The sequence below is a fragment of the Nothobranchius furzeri genome, chromosome 8 (assembly GCF_043380555.1).
Source record: "Nothobranchius furzeri strain GRZ-AD chromosome 8, NfurGRZ-RIMD1, whole genome shotgun sequence".
Taxonomy (NCBI): Eukaryota; Metazoa; Chordata; class Actinopteri; order Cyprinodontiformes; family Nothobranchiidae; genus Nothobranchius; species Nothobranchius furzeri.
In genome coordinates this window covers 69,270,709-69,279,449 of record NC_091748.1, presented here as the reverse complement: position 1 = coordinate 69,279,449, position 8,741 = coordinate 69,270,709, and the positions used below count along the sequence as shown (strand labels likewise).

At 42.3% G+C, this 8,741-nt stretch overlaps 1 long non-coding RNA gene across 1 annotated transcript; it reads right to left on the bottom strand.

Moving 5' to 3' along the window:
- Positions 1 to 1,592: 1,592 nt before the first annotated feature.
- Positions 1,593 to 8,534, bottom strand: LOC129167801 (uncharacterized). The gene is made up of 3 exons (XR_008566144.2): positions 5,762 to 8,534; positions 4,923 to 4,997; positions 1,593 to 4,600 (listed from the first exon to the last, which is right to left on the bottom strand). It is a non-coding gene; the product is annotated as an uncharacterized lncRNA (long non-coding RNA).
- Positions 8,535 to 8,741: the final 207 nt, after the last annotated feature.

The following is an 8,741-nucleotide window of genomic DNA, read 5'->3' as shown; positions in this document are numbered from 1 at the left end:
GTTGCGATTTCTTCATGATCACGGGAACACCAGAACTCTCAAGGCATTCAGATTCCTGCCATCACCTCTCGTCTCCACTCTGAGACAACTTGGAAGCTGCCGTGAGAGAGTGAGGAAGCTGGCACTACATAGTAAGCGCCTCAATTACAAATGTTATCAATCCCAGGAAAAGAGAGCTTACACTGGTGTCTGTTTTTCTCATTAGCTGCAGTGGCGCGGCAACTAGAGGACAGGACAGTTTGTAGATAGGAACGTGCTTTTCCAAGTGTACGTGTCTGTCCTATAAATCTCCACCGAGCCATCTTCCTTTAAATATCCTATCGCCTTCAGTGCTTCTTTCTCGCCGTTCCTTGGTATCTTGACTCCGTGCCCTCTGCAAAACCTTAAGAACCTAATCGTCTCAAATTCAGCCCACTGAAATAATTAAGGGGTTGCATGCCGCCAAAAATAAGAGTGTGTGTATTTTTGTAGTCGGGAGGGGACATATGTTTGGAGTCTTGGGATGCCAGGATGCCTCCAGCTAGGTTCAACTTGTTAGGAAAACTGGGTATTGCCTTACACTTCCGTTGACATGACTGCAGTATCAGTGGCAGGGGTGTTTAAGTTGTCAGCCCCCTGGGTGGGTGGGAGCATGTTTACAGAGATGTTCTCACAAACATTTTCCCAGCTCAGCACAACAGACAGAAGGGCATCTACAGGTATGTGTAGTTTTCTGCTACTTTGCACGTCAACATGAATGAAGTGAAGGAGTAAAATGATGACTTTTTTTTGTTAGCAATTATCAGAAAAAAATTCAATTTTACTCACTTTACGAAGAGATCCACTTGGGATGTTTGCTTAAAAACATTTTAGGAGTTTGTAAGATCCTTCATTTGCAGCGTGCAGAACAAATGACCCTTTCCCACAATGCTTTGCAGCAGGCTTCCTGTTAAAATGACTGGAAAACTGCATATGTTTTAGTTTTATATCATGCATGGGTGAAAATCAAAGGAGCGTTAGGTAAGCTGTGAGGGCTAATGCATGCAATGTTTCAGGGATTGTCTCTGTTGGCATTTAAAACAACATAAAAGAAGTCTGTGTGTTTGTTTATGCGTTCCAAATCACTTCTATGCATGCATATTTAGCAGAAATGTGTCAGGCACGTGAAGAATAGCTGTAGAATACGCATCATGGATTTTCTATTCTTGCACAAAGCACACAAATAATTCTTGTATTATGGCCTCTATCATAAAAAAACCTTTTACAAATAATCCATTCAGAGTCAAAAACTGTTTAAAACAAATGCAACAAAAGATTTCATTTTTATACACACATATATATACATACATATATGTATATATATATATATATATATATATATATATATATACATATATGTATGTATATATATATATATATACATACATATATGTATATATATATATATATACATACATATATGTATATATATATATATATATATATATATATATATATATATACATATAGATAGATAGATAGATAGATAGATAGATAGATAGATAGATAGATAGATAGATAGATAGATAGATAGATAGATAGAGACTAAAAGCCCAATAATTTTAAAGGTCCGATGTAGCAACGTCAGCTTAAATATTACTTTTAGTGTAAATAGGAGAAAGCACGCATAATGGAAGCGCCAGTTCAGAATTAATCACCTAGTTTTTGAAACTATTTCACAGAAAAAAGTGTGTCAGTGATTTTAAAACTTTTAAAATCATAACTCTGTAATTCATTCAAAATGCTCTTTGCATAAAAGCACATCATGGGTTATATTTTTACAGATTATCGCTCACAGAAAGAAAAAAAATAGCCAGAGAATGAGCGGATAAGCAGACATATTGCACACACTGGATCCCCATGTACTCACAATTCATAAGCATGCAGACCAGAGAGCAGGCGTCCTTTTGTTAGAGCGAGAATGGGAAGTGTGAAGGACGTGACGAGGGAGATAAGTGTCCTCCAGGGCCCTGAGGTTACCCTAATGGTGTCATACATCACCACTCACAAAGCCATGCAGAGCAAAGTTGTCAATGCATGAATGCTGCACTATTACTATCAGCCATTTTAATCATGGCAGCTGTCACTGCGCTAATCAACACCATAACTTCACACTGGAAATCACACTGAAAAGCCTCTCTCATGTTGCTATGTACCAAGAACTGTGTTCAACGCAGGCAGTGAGTTATGCACCGGGGCCGGTGGGCTGGATGTCGGCCACCATCCTCAGGGGCTGTGACTTTGTAGCGCATCGTTGCCCTTGTTTGATGGCGGCTTGGTTTCTCTTGAGAACTTGTTGTGACGTTGCTAAATGCTGCCTTTATGAACGTGCTAAAAGGGTTTACCTTACTGTCAACAACTACGCCCTCCGCTAAACACACACACACGACCCAGCGTTGCCACCTGAAAAGACACAGAAGAACAAATGGGCACTTGCTTCTCTAAAGGTGTTCTTCCATTGCGCTGATGCAGACTGTTCAAATGCATCTTATATGCACTTCGGCTTCTAACTCATTATGCTATGGAGGAATTTTGAGCTCCTCTCCCTTCTTTCTTCGTTCCACATTTTACCATTTACCGGCACTTCAGTCAACTCCATCTGTCACACCTGCCATTCATTTGGTTAAAGCTGCAATAGCAAATTGGAACATAGCATAACTATAACTATACTGTAGAGATCATTTGTCTATAAACCTCTGCCAAAAACACGGCTCAGACCGAAACTAGCCATCTGGTTGTTGGTCTTGCCGAACTGAGCACTTCTGCAACTTCCCTGGTCCTCAACTCATCACACACTCCCGTATTTAGCAACAGGACACCACTGGTGTGAGAGGTTCTCCGCTCAATATCATCAGAGAAGTAGGGATGCAAGGATACCACTTTCTTCCAAACCGTTACGATACCGATACTTGGATCTGAGTACTCGCCGATACCGATTACCAATACCGATACTTCTACCACACAGAAAAATGCAATGATTTGGAATACAGATTTTACTTTCTTCTCTGCTTTCAACAGGAAAAGACTGTGAGGTAGATAAAAAGTAAAATATATGAATGGAAATCATAACAACACTAAAATATTAGGTGAACAGACATGACAAGTTACAGTGAAGCCATTTTCAAGCAACTGCATTGGTATCGGTTAACTTTTACCGATACCGATACTGGTATTGGTATCAGTATCAGTGCCGATACCAATACCGGTATCGTATCGGTGCATCCCTACAGAGAAGGAGAAACAGCCGGCTGCTACCACTTCAACTTTAGGACCAACTACCAGAGTCCCAGAAAGAAAAACACCACTGACAACCAAAGATGTTTGGACCAAAAAAATGGTGACTGGTGTCACGAGAGCGCTCTCTCGTTTCCTCTGACAACGTGTACAGTCATGTGAACATCTTTCTTTTTTTTTTTTTTTTTTTTGAATACCTAACATGTTGACACGGGTAATAGCCATACATTTCGGTATCGATACATTTTGATATATCGCCCACCTCTGGTAGATCTCATCAGTTCTATTGTTTTACGTCAACGCTCAGCAGTTCAGATCGGGCCAAACAAGAACTCAAACATGGGAGCGGTGTAAAACATCCAGTAACTTTCAAATTAAAACAAAAGTGCAGATTTTCTGTTGCTAGAAACTATCAGTGCTTGTTCAAATGTATGTTGTGGCCATTTTTGACCAACAGCTCCAATTTTAACCCCTTTTTCCCTGAATTTGTTTTTTACTGTTATATTCAAAACACACTAAAGCAATCTATTCATTTCATTTACATAGACTTTTGGTGGTCTTGTGTTGGTTTCTCTTGTATTTAGCAGGAAAATGTCTGGGTTGTAGGTGGTTTGATGCAACTTAAATGTATTTCGTGCTCTGATCTGAAAATGAGCAAAGAAAAACCCGAGTCTTCAATGTTCTGTCTGGAGTGGGACATGTTTGACATTCAGGCCCGGTATTGTTGGATAAATCACCCGCCCATTAGTCCTTCCAAGACGTCTTGGCCAGGTCATGTCTGCAAATGAGAACATGCTCTCAAAAAAAACAATAAAATAAAAAATATATATAAATTATAGCAGGCATGCAGTGGCACCTGTGTACAGCCAAACATACATTAGTTACGCTCTTTTTTATTATGAGGATATAAAGTTTTAAAATATTTAGCCATTACAGATATATTTGCGTGTCCCCCTAAAAATTCCCAAATGTGATGGATTCCTCGAAGGAAGCTCAGAGGATCTTCATCTTCAGGTGAGAGCTATCATGGCCCTCCCCTACTTACCACTGAACCATTAGAGCCTCATTTTAAATGGAAGTGATGGACCTGATCCCATCTTAATCATAAATGAGACCCCTCCTGCACCTTCCTCCCCATCTTTACTCCTCTCCATTCACCTCCACCCAGCTGCTCGCTCTTCCCGTCTGAGAGTTAGGGCAAACGCTGTCTCAGCATTCTCGTTTTTTCCTCCCTGACCCCTCCACCTATTCCTTTTCTGTCTTTTCCAGCCCATCGCTGATCGGGGACATCGGTTCCACTGGTGTGACTCCTCCATCGCCACTTAGGAGATGCAGAGTTTGGTTGTCCCTGAGACATGGGAGAAGGAGAAAGTCTGAAGTAAGAGGGGGTCACAGCAATGACAAGAGGCCCCAGAAGGCCTCTCCAAAGTTTTAGAGTCCAGGATAGTGCAGAAGAACGCCTCTATAAGATGATCTTAATCCAGAAGCACTATTCTACACATACTCTTTATTTAAGAAGTCTATTACCTCAGCAGCCTGAACGATATCTCACAAAATCATTTTACACTCACACACATCTTCTATCATCGACTGCTTTAGTTAAACACAACATGGTGAAAAATATTGGGCTGGCAAAGTTTTCAAAGAGTTGCTAAAAAATGTGTTCTCACCTGCAGGCGGTGCGTATTACTGTTCACACACACACCAGCACCTCTGTGCCCCCTCGCCTTCAGTCACTGTCTGTCCTGCAGGAGGTGAATGTCAAACTCTCCAAATTAGACGAAACATTATGGGAAATATTATGAGGCAGCCTGCTGGTGTGATGGCTAGGGGCTGCTGGTTAATTGAGTTGTTGCCCGCGCTGCATACTGAACAGGAGCCGATTAGAACAATGACTCTCTGTTTGAAGATGTTTGATCTTTATTATTTAATGAGCAAACGAAACAAAAAGACTGGCGATGTAAAAGAGGGGAGTCAAACAGGGCAGAAGAAAGGGTATTTTGCACGTTTGTCTATTCTTTATGGGGGTTGCAAAAATTCCCAATCACAAATCCAGCACACTCTCACACTCTCTCTCTCACTCTCTCTCTCTCTCTCTCTCTCTCTCTCTCTCTCTCTCTCTCTCTCTCTCTCTCTCTCTCACTCTCTCTCTCTCTCTCTCTCTCTCTCTCTCTCTCTCTCTCTCTCTCTAACTCTACCTCTAAAAGTTTCTCTGCTGAACTCAGAGAATAATTTCCCTCCCTTAAGTCTGACACAGAAATCTTTCATCCACAGTATTAGTGTGAAAAAGGACAGAAATGGCGTTCTTAAGACAGGTGGACAAAAGTGAAATGATCATTGTTGCGAACAGGCTGAGAAGTAAAATGTAGTCATTAATGTCAAAGCATATATATGTATGTTGTCACGTTTCCAGCCCTCCAGCCATCCACTCGACATCAGAAATCACCCACAACTCCACTTCCCAGCATTCCCCTCATTGGTTTCTGCCTCTCCACGTCGTCACGCTTACCCTATTTCAGGAATACTTTCACAGCAGGCTGTGGTGTAGGTGTTTTCCGCTCACACCGCCCAGTGGCTCCCTGGTCGTAGCCGCCTATCCAGTTCAAGTCGGACGACCACAGCTCAACGCGTTCCGTTGTCACAGCACGGAAAAAAAATCAAACTAGTGATTTCTCTTGGCGTTCAGTTTATACATTCAAACAGCACAGCACTCTATTTAAACTACTTACAAGTAAATCTGTTATTTGTCCATCCATCCATCCATTTTCACCCACTTATCCGGAGTTGGGTTGCGAGGGCAGTAGCGTCGAGAGGCCCAGACTTCCCTCTCCCCAGCCACTTGGGCCAGCTCCTCCGGGGGAATCCCAAGGGGTTCCCCGGCCAGGTCCGGTAAGAAGTCCGCTCCGACAGCTTCTGGCGTTTTTCAAAAGTATCCCAGGGGCACGGTAAGGGTCAGAGATGTTTAATCTATTTAATTTCTGACTATATAAAACGATTTCTTCTGTTTTAAAGTGTGAAGTAAACTCCCACGAAGTAAAATCCAAGCCGATCCCGTTCAATTTGTTTACATTTGTTGCCTGCCAACATGGCGTCTACTCTCTGAGAGTCACTTGACGTCCGGAACTCTATTGGCTAGTGGTGCTCAGTTCGAATTGCATGGGGCTCTTTGGGAGAAGGGACAGGCTTAGTAAAAAAAAGGTTTTACGTATTGCCGATATTAAATCAGTGCAGCGTAAGTTTATCACTTTTACAGATTTCTTAAAAACCATACATCGTTTCTGAAAGGGGGAAAAATTCAAATTGCTGCTTTAATTAAGTGCAGGTCGAGTTAGCGTTCAAGCTAGGTTTGTGTGCTAAGTTGACAGACGTTAGTCTGCATTACCTCGTAATGCATGCCGGGAACTGGGGAGCATTGGCGGCACCCTCTTGTGGATACGTAAATCTATTGGTCAACGTTCTAGGCTTTTATTATTGGTTTTGCTGTAGAGGCCAGGGGAGGGACTTAGGGGAAATACAAATTATTAAAGATTAAATTACTTTGTAGATGTATTTTATATATTTACATTGAAATGAACCTTGTCCTGGTAGTTAGAACAAGCTCTTTGCACTCTGAAGGGATCTGGGAGCTTCTGGTGCCCACTTCATCAACATTTCTCTGTGGATCAGTGTCCTTCGCTGGCAGAGCACATCAAGTCAGAGGGGACATCGTTCACAGCTGCCTCTTGTCACACTGGCCAGCTCATTAGCTGGACTTAATATACACTAGAGGAGCCGTGAGGCTTCGTGTCAGTCTGTATGAAGTAGCTCAAGGATGTGTACAAGTAGGACACCACTCTTACAGGTGCAGCCAAGAGTCAAGAGCATTTCTTACAGAGCTTGATTCTTTTTTTCTGTCTTTTTGCTGTCCTTGTTTAGCCAAGTGAACTAGACCAAGTTCTTGCTTTGCAATAATACATTTATTTAGTCTGGCTTGCCAGGCTAGTCCTTGTTGACTCCAGACCAAAATCATTAAAGGGATCTCAGCAAGTTTCTTTTCATGGCAAAGAAGGACTTTGCAATTCACCCGGTCTCTCTTCATAACATTGTGGTTCAGCTGCCAACATTAAACTGAAGCAGTAAACTGTCTGAATAGAGCTCCGGGAGTTGACGTCACTTCTCCCGGCATGCAACAGTTCAAATCCAAACGGCGCCATATTGGCATGCAGAAGCCGGCAGCTGGACTATTTGTTATTGTCAGAAAACTTAATCAAACGGGAAATATGGTAGATTCCTGTTGTGCCCCAGGATAACAGAACAGACGGGGTCGACATAAGGAATGAGCCATCTACAGGATTCCCCAAGATCCGGAGCGCCACAAACGTTGGATCATTGTAATAAAACGCACTAGTGACCGGGCGAAAATGAAGCTGTGGGATCCCGAGAGTAAAGGATTTCGCTTATGCAACGACCACTTCATATCAGGTACTTAAACCAACGTTTCCTCAACTGTGTATGGTATTTATTTTAAATGCTTTTATTACGATTCTTAGTGGGCTTCCTAAACTTATTTTGGCGTGGCTTTTTCTGTCTTATTACTCATAGCAACAAGTAAACATCACGTAAAACGTTGCCTCGTGATTTCTGCGTGCTGCCGTTTCCGTGTTTTATGATGACAGCAATTAACCGGCTAAGCTGTATTTAATTTTTAAGCAATGGTTGATCAGATCACACATAAAAAGCACTTTGGATTGCTATTATCTGTCTCACCGAGACTACTTACGTGTAAATCTGTTATTTGTCCGTCCATCCATCTATTTTCATCCGCGTATCCGGAGTCGGGTTGCGGGGGCAGTAGCGTGACTTCCCTCTCCCCAGCCGCCGGAGCCAGCTCCTCCGGCCGGGGGAATCCCAAGGGGTTCCCCGGTCAGGTCTGGTGTTGTGCCGGTAAGAAGCCCGCTCCGACAGCTTCTGGCGTCGGAGCGGGCAGTAGAGTCGAGAGTCCCAGACCTTCTCTCCAGCTCCTCCGGCCGGGGGAATCCCAAGGGGTTTCCCCGGTCAGGTCCGGTGTTGTGCGCTTCTGGCGTTTTTAAAAAGTATCCCAGGGGCACGGTAAGGGTCGGAGATGTTTAGTCTATTTAATTTCTGACTATATAAAACGATTTCGTCTGTTTTAAAGTGTGAAGTAAACTCAGACGAAGTAAAATCCAAGCGGATCCCGTTCATGTTCATGGTTACATCCGTGTTTGTTTACCTTTTTTGCATGCCAAAATGGCGTCCACTAACTGAGAGTCACGTGGGGTCCGGAGCTCTATACCAATGATTGTGTGATTCTTAGACTTTTACAACATAGCTGTAGGCTGTTAGGTTGTGCAAGTATTGGTTATTTATTGATGACACAATTTTCAAATTATTTTATAACCTTAGCATTTTAAGAAATGTAGCTAAAACGAGTTTGTTTGGTTAAAAAAAACTAAATTTCTTTTATAAGAAAATGAACCAGTATTGTTGCT